At 31.1% G+C, this 19,351-nt stretch overlaps 1 non-coding gene across 1 annotated transcript; it reads right to left on the bottom strand.

The window, feature by feature from the left end:
- Positions 1-9,317: 9,317 nt before the first annotated feature.
- On the bottom strand, positions 9,318-9,389 carry TRNAR-UCU (transfer RNA arginine (anticodon UCU)). Its single transcript has one exon. It is a non-coding gene; the product is annotated as a tRNA-Arg (tRNA).
- Positions 9,390-19,351: the final 9,962 nt, after the last annotated feature.

Consider the following 19,351-nt stretch of genomic DNA (forward strand, 5'->3'; position numbering starts at 1 on the left):
CGAAAAGATCAAGATCAATTGAACATTCATTATCTTTCTACAGGAGAAAGAGATATTTGTAACCATTTAGCAAGTAATAATAAAGTAAGACATAATTTGTTTCGTTTCACTCCTTCTGAAAAAAAAGAAAGAAGGATTTCAGATTATTCAAAAAATAATCAAATCCTATGTAAAGATCATTGTCATTTTACACATCCTGCTATTTTTCACGATACTACGGATTTATTAGCAAAGAGGCGGAGAAATCGATTCATTATTCCATTTCAATTCCAATCGATTCAAGAACGAGACAAAGCACTAATGTTAGATTCCAGTATCTCGATTGAAATACCAATCCATGGTATTTTTCGTAGAAATAGTATTTTTGCTTATTTCGATGATCCTCAATACCGAACACAGAGCTCGGGTATTACTAAATATAGGACTATTGATATAAATTACATTTTTAAAAAAGAGGATTTTTTAATCGAGTATCCAGGAATTCAAGAATTTAAGACAAAATACCAAATTAAAGTAGATCAATTTTTTTTCATTCCCGAAGAAGTGTATATTTTACCAGAATTTTCTTCCATAATGGTACGGAACAATAGTATTATTGAAGTAGATACACCAATCACTGTAAATATAAGAAGTCAAGTAAGCGGGTTGGTTCGATTGGAGAAGAAAAAAAAAAAGATTCAATTAAAAATATTTTCCGGGAATATCTATTTTCCCGGAGAAATGGATAAGATATCCCGGCACAGTGCCATGTTGATACCACCGAGAACGGTAAAAAAAAATTCAAAAGGATCAAAAAAAAAAATGAAAAATTGGATCTATGCTCAATGGATCACAATTATGAAAAAAAAGTATTTTGTTTTGGTTCGACCGGTCATTTTATATGAAATAGAAGATAGGATCAATTTAATCCAATTTTTTTCCCAAGATATGTTACAAGAAAGAGATAATTTGGAACTTCAAATTATTCATTATATTCTTTCTGGAAATGGAAAATCAATTCGGGGAATTTCTAATTCTAATACAAGTATTCAATTAGTTCGGACTTGTTTAGTCTTAAATTGGGATCAAGACAAAAAATTGTCTTCTATCGAAAAAGGGCATGCTTCTTTTGTTGAACTAAGTATAAAAGGTTTGGTTAGATATTTCTTAAAAATGGACTTAGGAAAATCCCATATTTCATATATAAGAAAAAGGAAAGATCCGCTCGGTTCAAGATTTATCTTGGATAATGAGTCGGACTGGACCAACATCAATCCATTTTTTTTTATAGATCCGAGGGAAAAAGTTCAACAATCACTTAGTCAAAATCATGGAACTATTCATATGTTGTTGAATAGAAATGAGAAATGCCGATCTTTAATAATTTTGTCATCATCGAATTGTTTTCAAATACGATCATTCCACGATGGAAAATATTACAATGGGATAAAAGAAGAAATAAATCCAATTCAAAGAGATCCTCTGATTCCAATTCAAAATTCGTTAGGTCCTTTAGGAATAGCCCTTCAAGTTGCCCATTTTTATTTTTACCTTTTAATTACTAATAATCAGATCTCGATAAATAAAAACGGGCAACTTGACAAATTAAAAGAAACTTTTCAAGTATTAAAATATTATTTAATAGACGAAAACGAGATCATTTATAAATCTGATCTATCTAGTAACATCCTTTTAAATCCATTCTATTTGAATTGGCATTTTTTCCATCATAATTATTGTGAAAAAAAAACGTTTCCCATAATAAGTCTTGGTCAATTTATTTGCGAAAATGTATGTATAGTTCAAACGAAAAATGAACCACACCTTAAATCGGGTCAAATTCTAACTGTTCAAATGGATTCTGTAGGAATAAGATCGGCTAACCCTTATTTGGCGACTCCTGGAACAACTGTTCATGGTCATTATGGAGAAATACTTTCTGAAGGAGATATATTAGTTACATTTATATATCAAAAATCGAGATCAGGTGATATAACACAAGGTCTTCCAAAAGTAGAACAGGTATTGGAAGTTCGTTCGATTGATTCAATATCCATAAACCTAGAAAAGAGAGTGGATACTTGGAATGGGCGTATAACAAGAATTCTTGGCATTCCTTGGGGATTCTTCATTAGTGCTGAGCTAACTATAGCGCAAAGTCGTATTTCTTTGGTTAATCAAATTCAAAAAGTTTATCGATCCCAGGGAGTTCACATTCATAATAGACATATAGAAATTATTGTGCGTCAAATAACATCAAAAGTATTGGTTTCAGAAGATGGAATGTCTAATGTTTTTTTGCCTGGCGAACTAATTGGATTGTTGCGGGCCGAACGAGCTGGGCGTTCCTTAGAAGAGTCGATCTGCTATCGAGTTCTATTATTGGGGATAACAAAAACATCTTTGAATACTCAAAGTTTCATATCTGAAGCAAGTTTTCAAGAAACTGCTAGAGTTTTATCAAAAGCCGCTCTCCGGGGTCGCATAGATTGGTTGAAAGGTCTGAAAGAGAACGTTGTTTTAGGGGGAATGATGCCAGTTGGTACTGGATTCAAAAGAATAATATACCGTTCAAAGCAAAGGCAATATAACAAGATTACCCCGGAAACAAAAAAAAGAATTTATGTGATACATCAAAATAATCTAGGATTTAAGAATTCCTAAAATAATGATTCTTAAGGTCGTATTCATCTCCGGTCACTTTATTTTGTATATATTTTGTATAATAAAAGAAACATAATAAATAAACGAATCATATTCAATGAAATAGAAAAAATGGCCCGATCTTTTTTTTATCAACGGCAAATTTTCAGTAGAAGAGAAGGTTCCTTCGGAACACTTATTTTTTTCTATTTCAGTATACTGGGTCTCTTTCTTTCATTTCAAAAAATTGATCTAATTTCTATTTGGAAATGAAAGAAAAGTGTGGGGATAATTATAAATGACAAAAAGATATTGGAACATAATTTTGGAAGAGATGATGGAAGCTGGTGTTCATTTTGGCCACGGTACTAGAAAATGGAATCCTAAAATGTCACCTTATATTTCTGCAAAGCGTAAGGGTATTCATATTACAAATCTTATTAGAACTGCTCGGTTTTTATCAGAATCTTGTGATTTAGTTTTTGATGCAGCAAGTGGGGGAAAACAATTCTTAATTGTTGGTACAAAAAAAAAAGCAGCTGATTCAGTAGCGCGGGCTGCAATAAGAGCTCGGTGTCATTATGTTAATAAAAAATGGCTCGGCGGTATGTTAACGAATTGGTATACTACAAAAACACGACTTCAAAAGTTCAGGGACTTGAGAATGCAACAAAAGACGGGGAGATTTCATAGTTTTCCAAAAAAAGATGCCGCTATATTGAAGAGACAATTAGCTCAATTGGAAACATATCTTGGCGGCATTAAATATATGAAGGGCTTACCAGATATTGTAATAATCGTCGATCAACAAGAAGAATATACGGCTCTTCGAGAATGTATAACTTTGGAAATTCCAACAATTTGTTTAATTGATACAAATAGTGACCCGGACCTCGCTGATATTTCAATTCCAGCTAATGATGATGCTATAGCCTCAATTCGATTAATTCTTAACAAATTAGTTTTTGCAATTTGTGAGGGTCGGTCTAGATATATACGAAATTCTTGATTAATAATAAGATAAAAAATTCTTGAATTTGCTTCGAGGGGTTCATAGATTTATGGAATCGCTTACTATACTAGTAAGAAATTGCACAAAAATGAAAATAGAAAACAAACAAAAATTTTATGTAATTAGTATCGGTATTCAAAATCAAAAATGAAAGTAGACAAATCAAAAGGGAAAGGAGATGTTTGAATAAAAATAATTCCCTTTTTTCAACTTCTTTTTTTAGAGGACAGGACAATATGAATGTTTTATTATGCTCTATCAACACATTAAAAAGATTATACGATATATCTGCTGTGGAAGTAGGTCAACATTTCTATTGGCAAATAGGGGGTTTCCTAGTACATGCCCAAGTACTTATTACTTCTTGGGTTGTAATTGCTATCTTATTGGTTTCAGCCATTCTAGTTATTCGAAATCTGCAAACCATTCCCACTTTCGGTCAGAATTTATTTGAATATGTTCTTGAATTCATTCGAGACGTGAGCAAAACTCAGATTGGAGAAGAATATGGTCCGTGGGTTCCTTTTATTGGAACTTTGTTTCTATTTATTTTTGTTTCTAATTGGTCAGGGGCTCTTTTACCTTGGAAAATCATCCAATTACCTCATGGGGAGTTAGCTGCACCCACAAATGATATAAATACTACCGTTGCATTAGCTTTACTTACATCAGTTGCATATTTCTATGCGGGTCTTTCAAAAAAAGGATTAGCTTATTTTAGTAAATACATCCAACCAACTCCAATCCTTTTACCGATTAACATATTAGAAGATTTCACAAAACCCTTATCCCTTAGTTTTCGACTTTTCGGAAATATATTAGCTGATGAATTAGTAGTTGTTGTTCTTGTTTCTTTAGTACCTTTAGTAGTTCCTATACCTGTCATGTTCCTTGGATTATTCACAAGCGGTATTCAAGCTCTCATTTTTGCTACTTTAGCTGCGGCTTATATAGGTGAATCCATTGAAGGCCATCATTGACTAGTTTTCTCAAAAATAGTCTTTTTTGTTTAGCTTGCCACACATATATTGTGGCTCAATAGAATCTACAAAATAAACATCTATCTATAGATATATAGATAGATATAGATAGATCTATTCGATTAGTATATATTAGTTTGGATATTCAAAAAAAATGAATAGCTAGAATTAGAATTCTGTATGATATTTACGTTTACAATGTGTGATAAAAAGATACTATATAGAATGTTAGTAGATTCTCGTTTGATTCACATTTAATTCAACAATTGATCAAAAGATAATTAAAAACATTTAGATCACCCAATTTCCTATATTTCTTTGAAACATTAATGAAATCGAATGAATTTATTTAGATTGATTGTATCCATATGGGATAAGAGAATAAGAAAAGAGGGAAGGGGAGCTTAAAAAAAAACATGATAAAAAAAATAGAAGTGAGGGGATCAGTCAAGGTTTTTTAGGTTTCAAAGAATGAATTTCAATTTCGATTGAATCTAAAACACAAAGAAAATTAGTTTACAGCATAGAAGAAACCTATGTATATGTGATATGATATTATAGATGAACTAGTTTTATATGAACTAACCATATATCTGAAATAACTAATCTTTTCTATATAAAAAAGGCCTCGCTATTACTGTCAATTTCTATAGGGATAGAAAAGCAAAGTCCTTGCGTTTCAGCTCTAATTGTGAATTGAAAATTAAAAAACTAAAGAAATTGTATAAAAAAACGAAGAATTCAAAGAATGATTCCAAAATTAAGGTAAGAGAAGAACAAAGATTATACAGATTCACCCCCAAAACTATGTAGTTCGAGACGAAAAAAGAAATCTCGAAGTAATTCGTTTAATAACTATTATTTTCAATTTTTAATTCTTATTTTTATTAATTACTTTAACTGAAAAAGTCTTGGTAATTGAAAAATGAAGTCAGAATTTATTAGTCGATTATATCATTAACTATTTCTTTCTTTTATATGTAGGTTACGAGGAAATTCTCATGAATCCAATTATTTCTGCCGCTTCTGTTATTGCTGCTGGATTGGCCGTAGGGCTTGCTTCTATTGGACCTGGGGTTGGTCAAGGCACTGCCGCAGGGCAAGCTGTAGAGGGGATTGCACGACAACCAGAGGCAGAGGGAAAAATACGGGGTACTTTATTACTTAGTCTGGCTTTTATGGAAGCTTTAACAATTTACGGGCTGGTTGTAGCATTAGCACTTTTATTTGCTAATCCTTTTGTTTAATCCTAAAAAGATAAAAATACATATGTGGACTTCCTTTTTCGAATTATATTAATAATTCACTCCTACAATTCTTTATCTGTTCGGATAAGAACACAGGAGAAGGACTAATTGAAAGGTATTCACATACTTATTCACCCTCTTTCTTCTTTTTGTTTAGTCCAATGAACCCCTCTTTTATTTTATTTCTTTTAAGATAATTTTTTGAAAGTGTTCAAACTAGATAGATTTTGCAATTGATAAAAGAACTGGTATCTAATTCTAAGAAGTATCATTCTTTTAGGGAATCTTCCAATTGATTGACCAATCCAAATTATATCAAATTCTATAATTATATATTCCAATTAGATTATTATATTATCTATCTAATAGGAATATTAGAAAGATAATTAGTCTATTCATAAGAGGAGATGAGATCATATGAAAAATATAACCGATTCTTTCCTTTGTTTGGGCTCCTGGCCATCCGCCGGAAGTTTCGTGTTTAATACCGATATTTTAGCAACAAATCCAATAAATCTTAGTGTAGTGTTAGGTCTACTGGTTTTTTTTGGAAAGGGAGTGTGTGCGAGTTGTTTATTTCAAAGAATAAATTGGATTTAACCAAACTGCACTTTTTAGTTTAGTTAGAATTAAGAAAATGTGCAGAATCCCGCGAATTACTTCTGAATTCATTTTCTTTTTTGAATAAATTAAGAAAAATCTTAAAGAACCATAGCATTTCGCGCTTTATTGGTAATCCACTTTGATTCTCTATTTACCAAAAATTTTGGACTATTACCATGGTTAAAAAGAGTTTGAAGTCTATACGCAGTGTAGTACTCTTTCTACCGCTATATTAATACAGAAAGGAAACGGTTTCAAAAAAATTATTCGATTTTTTTTCGATATAAAACACTCATGTCGATAAAAAAAATGGCTTGAATCCTATTTATGGCGAGAAATAAAAAACGGGTGAATTTAAACCTCCCCTTTGTACGATGCGTAATCGATGGATGACCTATGTATAAATTCAAAAGAAGTCTTTGGATTTGAATAAAAAAACAACTTTGTTGACATATATTTGTTTGGTCAAAAGAGTCCTCCGAATATTCTAGTCTTATATTGGTAATTGTTTTCACTTTGAATAGAGAAGAGAGGATAGGCTCATTACATAAAAAATTGGTAAATTTCCGATAAGTAATTGAGTGTGAGAGCCAAATGAATCGAAAGATTCATGTTTGGTTCGGGAAGAGATCATAGACATTTTGAAATGGATGGAAAGAGAGTCTACTTTCATTACGTGATTTATTAGATAATCGAAAACAGAAAATCTGGAGAACTATTCGAAACTCAGAAGAATTACAGGAAAACGCCATTGAACAGCTCGAAAAAGCCCAGGCCCGCTTAAGGAAAGTTGAAACAGAAGCAGATCTGTTTCGGGTGAATGGCTATTCTGAGATCAAACGAGAAAAATTGAATTTAATTAATTCAATTTATACGACTTTGGAACAATTAGAAAATTACAAAAACGAAGCTATTGATTTTGAACAACAAAGAGTTATTAATCAAGTTCGACAGCGGGTTTTACAACAAGCCTTACAGGGAGCTCTAGGAACTCTAAATAGTTGCTTGAACAACGAGTTACATTTACGTACTGTTAGTGCTAATATTGGCATGTTTGGGATGATGAAATAAAAAAATAACTGATTAGGCTTTCTATTATACAATAGAGTATAGGCATCATTTTTTTCTTATAAAAAATAAATTTAAGATATTTTCATGGTAACCATTCGTGCAGATGAAATTAGTAAAATTATCCGTGAACGCATTGAGCAATATAATACAGAAGTAAAAATTGTAAATACTGGTACCAGTACTTCAAGTAGGCGATGGTATTGCTCGTATTTATGGTCTTGATGAAGTAATGGCGGGTGAATTGGTGGAATTTGAAGAAGGTACTATAGGCATTGCTTTGAATTTGGAATCAAAAAATGTTGGTGTTGTATTAATGGGTGATGGTTTGCTGATACAAGAGGGAAGTTCAGTAAAAGCAACAGGAAGAATTGCTCAGATACCTGTAAGTGAAGCTTATTTGAGTCGTGTTATAAATGCCCTGGCTAAACCAATTGACGGTCGAGGAGAAATTTCAGCTTCGGAATCTCGATTAATAGAATCTCCCGCTCCCGGTATTATTTCAAGACGTTCGGTATATGAGCCTCTCCAAACAGGACTTATTGCTATTGATTCGATGATCCCCATAGGACGGGGCCAGCGAGAATTAATTATTGGAGATAGACAAACAGGTAAAACAGCAGTAGCCACAGATACAATTCTCAATCAACAGGGACAAAATGTAATATGTGTTTATGTAGCTGTTGGTCAAAAAGCATCTTCTGTGGCTCAAGTGGTGACTACCTTACAAGAAAGAGGAGCAATGGAATACACTATTGTAGTAGCTGAAACAGCGGATTCTCCAGCTACATTACAATACCTCGCGCCTTATACAGGAGCAGCTCTGGCTGAATATTTTATGTACCGTGAACGTCACACTTTAATCATTTATGACGATCTCTCCAAACAAGCACAGGCTTATCGGCAAATGTCTCTTCTATTACGAAGACCACCAGGTCGCGAAGCTTATCCAGGGGATGTTTTTTATTTACATTCGCGTCTTTTGGAAAGAGCCGCTAAATTAAGTTCTCAGTTAGGCGAAGGAAGTATGACTGCTTTACCAATAGTTGAAACTCAATCGGGAGATGTTTCAGCTTATATTCCTACGAATGTAATTTCCATTACAGATGGCCAAATATTCTTATCGGCCGATCTATTCAATGCTGGAATAAGACCCGCTATTAATGTTGGTATTTCAGTTTCCAGAGTTGGATCGGCGGCTCAAATCAAAGCCATGAAACAAGTAGCTGGTAAATTAAAATTGGAATTAGCACAATTCGCAGAATTAGAAGCTTTTGCACAATTCGCTTCTGATCTAGATAAAGCTACTCAAAATCAATTAGCAAGAGGTCAACGATTGCGCGAGTTGCTTAAACAATCCCAATCAGCTCCTCTTACTGTGGAAGAACAGATAGTAACTATTTATACCGGAACGAATGGTTATCTTGATTCATTAGAAATTGGACAGGTAAGGAAATTTCTTGTTGAGTTACGTGCTTACTTAAAGACGAATAAACCTCAATTCAAAGAAATCATATCTTCTACCAAGACATTCACTGGGGAAGCAGAAGCCCTTTTAAAGGACGCTATTAAAGAACAGATGGAACTCTTTTTATTCCAGGAACAAGTAGAAAAAAATTGATGAATCATTAAATAATTTTGTAATTCAATTTTCCAATTTTTATAATTAGTATCTTTTAATATGTTTTTATTTCATTTGAATATTATATATAATGAATTCGAATCAAAATGTAATAAATCAAAAAAAATAGAAGGACAAGGTTGAAATTAGATATGCAAACAACTTGCGTCCAATAGGATTTGAACCTATACCTAAGGTTTAGAAGACCTCTGTCCTATCCATTAGACAATGGACGCTTCTATTTTATATTTGATTCTTTAACCTTTTTAACTAAACCTTATTAAAAAGATTAAAGAATCAAACAAATATAAAGAATTCTAGAAATTATAAAAATAAAATAAATCAAATATTTAGAATAAAAGAAAAAAAAAATAAAAAAGAAAAATCAATTGAATATAATTGAATATATATAACTAAAACTAAATTAAGAAATGAAAATGAAGAATTGACAAATTCTTTAAGAATTCTAGATTCATTCTCGAAGAAAAAAGATAGATTTAAATAGAATAAAATAGAAGCGGGTAGCGGGAATCGAACCCGCATCGTTAGCTTGGAAGGCTAAGGGTTATAGTCGACGTTGATTCATCATTTTGATTTAACGTCTCTAATTCAAAACTGAACGTGAAACTTTTGTTTCATTCGGCTCCTTTACGGAATGAAGAGATGGACAATAAAAAAAATTGACCCATAACATCTATGTCAGCCTTTTTGTATGAATAGGTTTCAAATATCTTGCTTTTTAGATGATCCCTCTAGAAGAGCAATATTCTAACAATCTATGTTTTTTTTCTAGTTACTTCGTTCTCTATTTCTATTTCAGAAAATCTTTAGGAAAAGAAGAAAATTTCCGTCGAGCTAAAAAAATGTCGATGTCTCTAGTAAACTAAAAGAATCGTTTAATAGCTATTTTGCTTCAATTTTTACTATGCAAAAAAATGGAAGATTTAGTTACGATTAGAAAGAAACTTTGTATATTTCTCTCCATAGATCCTTTAGTAATACTCAAAAAATTCGGATTATAGATCCAATTCCAAAAACTTATGTTTCATAATTTTAAAACTCAATTTGTCAAATTCGATTTGATTCTTCTTGTATACAAATTACAATAATGTATATTATACCGCAAATAATTCATCGAGGGGTATAAAGGAGTCCCTTTAAGTAAAAAATAAAGTTTTTGATCGGCATATGAATCAAATGGGGGATCCCTTAACTTTTGGGGGGTCCTTGAAACGAATCGCACTTTTACCACTAAACTATACCCGCTACAATATCATTATTGTATCTTTTGTTGAACAAAGCAATCAGACAAAATAAAGAAATGGGAGGCATAATATTCTAATAAGTCGAGTATTGACATGTTTCATTAGAGAATCTTCTAATGAAATTTGAAAAACGGGATAATTTTCATTTTTTTATTTTGCTGAAGGTTATATATATATACAATTTACGTTACCAGAAAAAAGAGAGGGAGTAAGAAAAGAGAACATTTTTATATTATCTTATTTTGGTTTTATCTCATAGGAATCTATCCGTATCTCTTATTTTTTTTTTAATTACAAATATTTTTACAAATATTTTTTTTTCGAATAAAATATATTCAAATAAAGAATTTTTCTTCAATATTCATGGGAATAAAAGAAAAAGAGCCCGACTAGGTACTGGCCGGGCTCATTGGCTGTATAAAAAGAAAAAAAGAAAACTAAAATATATAGAATAATAAAAAAAAGATAGATAAGATAAAAAAGAATAAAAAAAAAGCAAGTCTCTTTTTTTTTTAAGCTCCCTTTTTGTTCTTCTTGTTTATGTGATATAACATAAACAAAGTAATTCTTTTTTTTTTCAATTGGGGAGAGATGGCTGAGTGGACTATAGCGTCGGATTGCTAATCCGTTGTACAAATTCTTGTACCGAGGGTTCGAATCCCTCTCTTTCCGTTGATAATTTGGTATTTTTTTTTGAACTTGTTTTTTTTATTTACTAGTTAAAGATGTTAAAATAGAGAAAATCCTAAAAATATTTCAAAATTCCGCACAAGCAAGAAAACACAGAATCCACTTTTTTCTTATTCTATTCTTCACGTCCTGGATTACGTCCTGGATCGTTAGATAGGAATCCGAAGATGAAAAGAGAAACGAAAAAGATCACTACCGTATAAACAAAAAGTTTTAGAGTAAGCATTATGAAATCTCCAAGATAATTAAAAAACGACAAAGAAAGAGAATAGATTCTCTTATATTACAACATATTTTGTTTCTTTTAATACTAAGATACTAAGTTTCTAAAAAATGAAGTTTTTTTAGGATATGAGGAGATATATATATATGAGTTTCGAAAATGAATTGATAGTAAGAGTAGATTATTTTATTACAAATTATCAATAATTCTTTTGACCAAAAATCCTTTTTTTCTGTAATCTAGGTATTCGATTGGTGAGGGGTTCCAATCGAATAATCGGATTAGGTTTTTTCAATTCAAAAAACGTAAATGATGAGAAGGTCCCTTTTTTTCCTATATATTGAAAAATTTCAATATTGGAATCCAGAAGTCACACTGTAAGACTTATCTGATCTTATAAATTGTTAAAATGTTCGAGTTTTAGTTTTCTGAAAAATTCTGAATTTTTTTACGACATTATTCAAATTAAAAATATCATCGAAAACTTACAGCAGCTTGCCAAACAAAAGCTAAAAGAAAAAATAGTACGGGTATTACTGGCATAATATCCACAATTGGATTCAAGAAAGCGTAGGCTTCGGGCAATTTCTCCAAAAAAAAACTACTGGAATAAAGGACGGAGTGAATACAAATACAGATCCAACTAAAGATATTAAGCATAACAAACATTTTGTTCTTTAAAAAAAATAAAAGTTATTTTTGTTTTTTTTTTTTCATTCTAATTTTCAATTTTATTGCATTATATACATAATACAATAAAAAGGAAAATAAAGAGTTATGAATAAAAGTAAAAAAATGAATCAAATAAGATAAGAATCTCGAGAATCCTTCTTTTATTTGAACTTTTCCAGTTTCAAAATATTTTTTATTCTGAAATCAAAAAAATTGAAGAAATCATACTTCCTTCTATATAATATCTTAATTGAATTGTATGTAATGATCAATCAATTTAGTTTTATCCTATCTATCTATATCCATTTATAGATATAGATAGATATGTAGATACGCATATAAAATACTAGTCGCAAAATTTTTTTTTTATAGAAATTTTTGAACTGGAATTGACGAACAACCAATATCAATAATAGTCTTTATTAATGTAAAATGGAAAATGGGGCGTGGCCAAGCGGTAAGGCAACGGGTTTTGGTCCCGCTATTCGGAGGTTCGAATCCTTCCGTCCCAGAGCATATCTATTTAGGATGTATATCATATTTGAATACAGATTGTATCGCATAATTAAAAGGGACCCTCCTTTTTTTGAAAAAAAAAATTATCATTTTTCTACTTTACAAATTATAAAAATAGAATAGAGTAGAAAATATATTGCTAGAATATCAAGTTCATTTTCATTTATGTCTTTACTTTTAAAAAGGTTTTCATTATATATAAGAAAAACCGAAACGTAAAAAAAAGGATAGATTCTTATGTAGCGAATGAATCAATCACTATTCACGATTCGATAATTACATACTGGATCTAAGCTAAGGGAATGTTAGAGTAAAACTTCGTTTGAAACGATGTGGTAAAAAGCAACGTGCGGCTTGAAAGACATGATTAAATTAGGGGTGGATTTTGATATCCGCCATTTTTTCTAGTATTTTACAAACGAACATGATCTTGACTTGACATCATTTGTTCTGTTCCACTAGACCCCTTTTTTTGTTTTTGGGACAGGAAAGGGATTAATGATGTAAATAGTACATGATGGAACTCGAATTTATTCATTTCTCGGGAGCAAGTATCTAAAATTTAATAAATTCTAAAAAGTTAATAAGTCTGTTTATTTTATAAAAATAGAAAGGATCTTATTTCAGCCAGGTTCAAAAAAAATGGTTGAAATTTGTAAAATTGCTTTTTTATCAAAAAGTTTATCCGCAGGAATTAACTTTTTTTATGATTCTTTCAGAGAAAAACAGGTATGTTGCTCCCATTTTTTTAAAAAATTGAAGATTCCCGGAGTAATGTCTAAACCCAAAGATTCAAAGAAAAGCTAAAAAATCAGGGAATTAAGGAAATACCATTTTCAAATTGTATCATCAATTCTATTATCAAAAATTTTAGAAAAAAGAAATGAATGATAAAGAAACGAAATACGGGCAAGAAAGAGGAGTAGAGACCACTCAATAAATGAAATAGCTGCTGCTTGGTTTTCTTTTTAGTTTTTTGAGAATTTTTCAAATTGAGTGTTATGGAGGTACAAATAGGAAGAGTTTTTTTTTTTCAGAAAGAAAATACGAAAGAAAAATACTTCAGTCATTGTTTAATTGATTTGATGATTTTATTGCTCTATTTTACATCATAATTTTCGAAATACATAGAATTTTTGATATTCTCGAGCCGTACGGGGATAAAAATTTCCTGTACGTTTGGAGGGGGGGTATCTATATCTATCCCAAAGAGCTGTTTATCGAATTGTTGCTAAGGGATGTTCGACCCCAAAGAGAGGGAAGATATCTTCAGAAAGTGGATCCTATAAAGAATTAAACCTATTTCAATATTCCTGTTATTCTTTCATTTCCTTGACAAGGGGCGCTTAACCTACAGGAACTGTTCAGCATATTTCAAAAAAGGCAGGTGTTTTTATAGAACTTAGCTCGAATCAACAAACGAAATTCAATTAATGAAATCAAAAAGGGGGTGTAGATTATTTGTATATAGATTTACAAAACTCCCCGCTCTCTTGTTATATTCATACTTCATTTTTTTATTTCTTGTTGTTTATATAGAATCATAGAATGCAATTTTATATAGTCAGACAATTCATGAAATTTTCATAAATCTTCAAAAAAAATGAAAAATTGTATAGAGATAAAAGAGAGAATATAGGAAAAAAAAGAGTAACTAAATATAGTAATTGGACTTTTAAATAGATTCCCCCCTATGAGGTGATTTTTTTATTTCATATTTCTTCTTATTTTATTGTTATTTCTTTTTAATATTGACTCGCTCTTTATTTTTTTCAGTTATTAATTCTAGTTATTTGATTTATATACTTTTTTTTGATAGTAAATAAATGAGATAGAATATTCAAAATGGAATATTTCTATTATTTGATTTTTCATCCAATGACTATACATTTTTTTTTATGGAAATACAGGAAAAAACTCTATGGAAAAATGGTGGTTCAATTCTAAGTTACTTAATAGGAAGTTCGAATACAGGTGTGAATTAAGTAAATCAATGGAGAGTCTTGGTCCTATTGAGAATACCAGTCTAAGCGAAGAACCCAAAATTTTAACTGATATAGATAAAAAAATTCAGAGGTGGGATGATCGTGATAATTCTAGTTATAATTCTTTTGATTATTTAGTAGGTGTCGATAACATACAGGATTTCCTATCTGATAAAACTTTTTTAGTTAGGGATAATAAGAAGAACAGTTATTCCATATATTTAGATATTGAAAATAAAACTTTGGAGATTAACAACAATCATTCTTTTCTAAGGGTTTTTTCTAGCTATCTGAATACTGTTATTAAGAGTGATTACGATCATTCCATGTATGATACTCCTTTTAGTTGGAACAATTATATTAATAGTTGCATTGATAGTTATTTTCATTCTCAAATCTGTGTTGATAGTTGCATTTTTGGTAATATAGTCGAATATAATGACAGTTATTTTTATAGTTACTTTTTAGGTAAGGTCAGAAATTGTAGTGAAAGTGAGAATTCTAGTTTTAGTTTAATAACTAGTACGAATGATACAAATGATAGTGATTCCACTCTAGTAGAAAATTATATGAATCTCCATGAAAGTGAACAATTGACGCATTTGTGGATTGAATGCGAAAATTGTTATGAATTAAATTATAAAAAATTTTGGAAATCAAAAAGGAATATTTGTGAATACTGTGGATATCATTTGAAAATGGACAGTTCAGATAGAATCGAATTTTCGATTGATTCGGGTACTTGGAATCCTATGGATGAAGACATGGTTTCTCTGGATCTCATTGAATTTCATTCAGAAGAAGAACCTTATAAAGATCGTATTGATTCTTATCAAAGAAAAACAGGATTAACTGAGGCTGTTCAAACAGGGACAGGTCAAGTAAATGGTATTCCTGTAGCAATTGGTATTATGGATTTTAAGTTTATGGGAGGTAGCATGGGATCCGTAGTAGGTGAGAAAATCACCCGTTTGGTAGAATATGCTACTAATCAACTTTTACCTCTTATTCTCGTATGTTCGTCCGGAGGAGCGCGTATGCAAGAAGGAAGTTTGAGCTTGATGCAAATGGCTAAAATTTCTTCTGCTTTATATTATTATCAAACAATTCAAAAATTATTCTATGTATCGATACTTACATCTCCTACTACGGGTGGGGTGACAGCTAGTTTTGGCATGTTGGGGGATATCATTATTGGCGAACCAAACGCTTATATTGCATTTGCTGGTAAAAGAGTAATTGAACAAACATTGAATAAGACAGTGCCCGAAGATTCACAAGTAGCTGAATCTTTATTCAATAAGGGTTTAATTGATTCAATCGTACCGCGTAATCTTTTAAAGGGAGTTGTAACTGAGTTATTGCAATTCCATAATTTCTTTTCTTTGACTAAAAAGGAAAGAAATTATGGAATTGAAATACAAAATCAAAACATACAGGATCAAAGTAATAAAATAAAAGAATAATAAAAAAATACTAAGAATCATAAAAGGGTATATTCTGATATATATCGGCTTAGCTATAATCACTAGAATTCCTATATACTAAGTATAAAGATATAGGAATTCTAGTGATTATAGACTGTCTTTTTTAATAAAAATAAGAATAAAAATCGACAAAAATAAAAATAGATATAGTACAAATAGTAAATCGAGGTACCCTTATTTATGATAAACTTTCCTTCCATTTTTGTTCCTTTAGTGGGTCTAGTATTTCCGGCAATTGCAATGGCTTCTTTATTTCTTTATGTTCAAAAAAACAAGATTTTTTAGATACGGCGGTAAGTAGGGAAAAATATTATAGATCTTTTTTTTAGAGCTGGAAGCAATTGGATGAATTCCCCCTAAAGGTTTACATTTCAGTAGCGCCAGTTGATGAAAATTACTTTAGAAACAAGTAAAATTCTGGGGTTTTTTATTCCACAATTATTATTCTTAAAAAGAAAAAGAGGGGGTAATGAATATTTTAAAAAAAAGATCAAAAGAAGTACTGATCTATTCTATAACAGAGTCTCGAAAAATAAGCAATATCTTTTCAGCCTTTATCATTTTTTTAGGTTCATTGGGGTTATTGTTGGTTGCAATTTCCAGTTATCTCGGTATGGGTCTTTTCCTTTTTTCTCAGGAAATTAGTAATTTTCCATTTATTCCACAAGGGGCCGCGATGGCTTTTTATGGAATTGGGGGTCTCTTTATTAGTTTTTATTTGTGGTGGATTATTTTGTGGGATATTGGCGGTGGTTTTGATATCTTCGATAAAAAAAATAAAGAAGAAGTATGTTTTCTTCGTTGGGGATTTCCTGGAAAAAATCGTCGTATTATTCTCAAAATACCTATGAACGAGATTAAATCTATCAGAATAATAACAGGAGTTCAAGAACGAAGTATTTTGACTCGTACTCTTACTTATGAGAGTCTCGTTTATATGGAAACAATAGAACAGGGGTTTATTCCCTTGACTCGTATTGAAGATAATTTGACTCCACTAGAAATTGCAAATAGAGCTGGCGAATTATCTTTTTTTTTAGGTGTACCGCTTCTTTATTGATGAAAATTGGACTTAACTAGAAATAAAATTGCACAAAAAGTTTCAGAATTGTCCTATTTATTTAGTGTACCGATTGAAATATTTTGAAAAAAAACTGTTTTTTGCAAAATATTTCAATTTTTATTTTTATAGATGGGACATTTTTTGATTTCGAAATTTGAATATTATAGTCATAACTCGAAGTGCTCCTTGGTGTATTTCTAAAAAGAATCCTTTTTTCTTCGAATCTTAGCAATTAATATCCTTTCGAAACAATATTTTTTTCTTCATTGGATTGGAATTGACTGTGAATTCTTTCGATTTCTTATTCGATTTATGTATTCTTTTTTCTCAATTAAAGAAGGCAAAGGCTAACTTCCGAAGTTTAAGTAAAAAAAAATGATAAAATACAATCTAAATTTATCTAGAAGCTCTATAACTTGTAATGAAGCTTATACTTGATAGAAAAGTTATTATCATATAGAGTTGACGAAAGAGATGAAGTTAAGTTCATTAAAGACGAAAAATGAAAAAAAAAAAAAGCATTCCCCTTCTATATCTTACATCTATAGTCTTTTTGCCCTGGTGTATCTCTTTCACATTTAAGAAAAGTCTGGAATCTTGGTTTATTAATTGGTGGAATACTAGTCAATCCGAAATTTTCTTGAATGATATTAAAGAAAAGAGTATTCTAAACAAATTCATAGAATTAGAGGAACTGTTTTTCTTAGATGACATGTTAAAGGAATGTCCGAAAACATATATACAAAACCTTCGTACTGGAATTTATAAAGAAACAATCCAATTAATCAAAACACACAATGAAGATCGTATGAATACGATTTTGCACTTCTCCACAAATATAATTTGTTTCTTTATTCTAAGCGGTTATTCTATTCTTGGTAATCAAGAACTTGTTCTTATTAACTCTTTGGTTCGAGAATTTATATATAATTTAAGTGACACAATAAAAGCTTTTTCTATTCTTTTATTAACTGATTTATGTATAGGATTCCATTCAACCCATGGGTGGGAACTACTTTTTGGCTTCGTTTATAAAGATTTTGGATTTGCTCAAAATGATCAAATTATATCCGGTCTTGTGTCCACTTTTCCAGTCATTTTAGATACAATTTTAAAATATTGGATTTTCCGTTATTTAAATCGCATATCTCCATCACTTGTAGTGATTTATCATTCAATGAATGATTGACAGAAAAACCGATTTACTTCAATGAATTTCAAGTTTTTATCTAAAAAAGATAATTTTTCATTTTCCCCTCTTTAAAAAAAAGTTAAATAAAAAAGGGGTTCCCACCTTGGATAGGGAACTATGCGAGTGACCTACCTAATCTTATTGTAGAAATTTTCAGGATCAATGATTAGACCATGCAAACTAGAAATGCTTTTTCTTGTATAAAGGAAGGGATTACCCGATCCATTTCTATATCGGTCATGATATATATAATAATTCGAGCACCCTTTTCAAATGCATATCCAATTTTTGCACAGCAGGGTTATGAAAATCCCCGAGAAGCAACCGGTCGTATTGTCTGTGCCAATTGCCATTTAGCTAATAAGCCCGTGGATATTGAGGTTCCACAAGCGGTACTTCCTGATACTGTATTTGAAGCAGTTGTTCGAATTCCTTATGATATGCAAGTGAAACAAGTTCTAGCTAATGGTAAAAAGGGAACTTTGAATGTGGGGGCTGTTCTTATTTTACCGGAAGGTTTTGAATTGGCACCCCCCGATCGTATTTCGCCTGAGATTAAAGAGAAGATAGGCAATCTGTCTTTTCAAAACTATCGCCCTACAAAAAAAAATATTCTTGTAGTAGGCCCTGTTCCTGGTCAGAAATATAATGAAATCACGTTTCCTATTCTTTCCCCGGATCCCGCTAGTAAAAGAGATATTCATTTCTTAAAATATCCTATATATGTAGGCGGGAACAGGGGAAGGGGCCAGATTTATCTTGACGGGAGCAAGAGTAATAATAATGTTTATAATGCTACAGCAGCAGGTATAGTCAAAAAAATCATACGAAAAGAAAAAGGGGGATACGAAATCACTATAGTAGATGCATTAGATGAGCGTGAAGTGATTGATATTATACCTCCAGGACCAGAACTTCTTGTTTCAGAAGGTGAATCTATCAAACTTGATCAGCCATTAACAAGTAATCCTAATGTCGGTGGATTTGGTCAGGGGGATGCGGAAATAGTACTTCAAGATCCATTACGTGTTCAAGGTCTCTTGTTCTTCTTGGCATCTATTATTTTAGCACAAATCTTTTTAGTTCTTAAGAAGAAACAATTTGA

Source organism: Vigna unguiculata, unplaced genomic scaffold, assembly GCF_037176805.1.
Source record: "Vigna unguiculata cultivar grain cowpea cultivar isolate G323 ecotype 2 unplaced genomic scaffold, ASM3717680v1 ptg000260l, whole genome shotgun sequence".
Taxonomy (NCBI): Eukaryota; Viridiplantae; Streptophyta; class Magnoliopsida; order Fabales; family Fabaceae; genus Vigna; species Vigna unguiculata.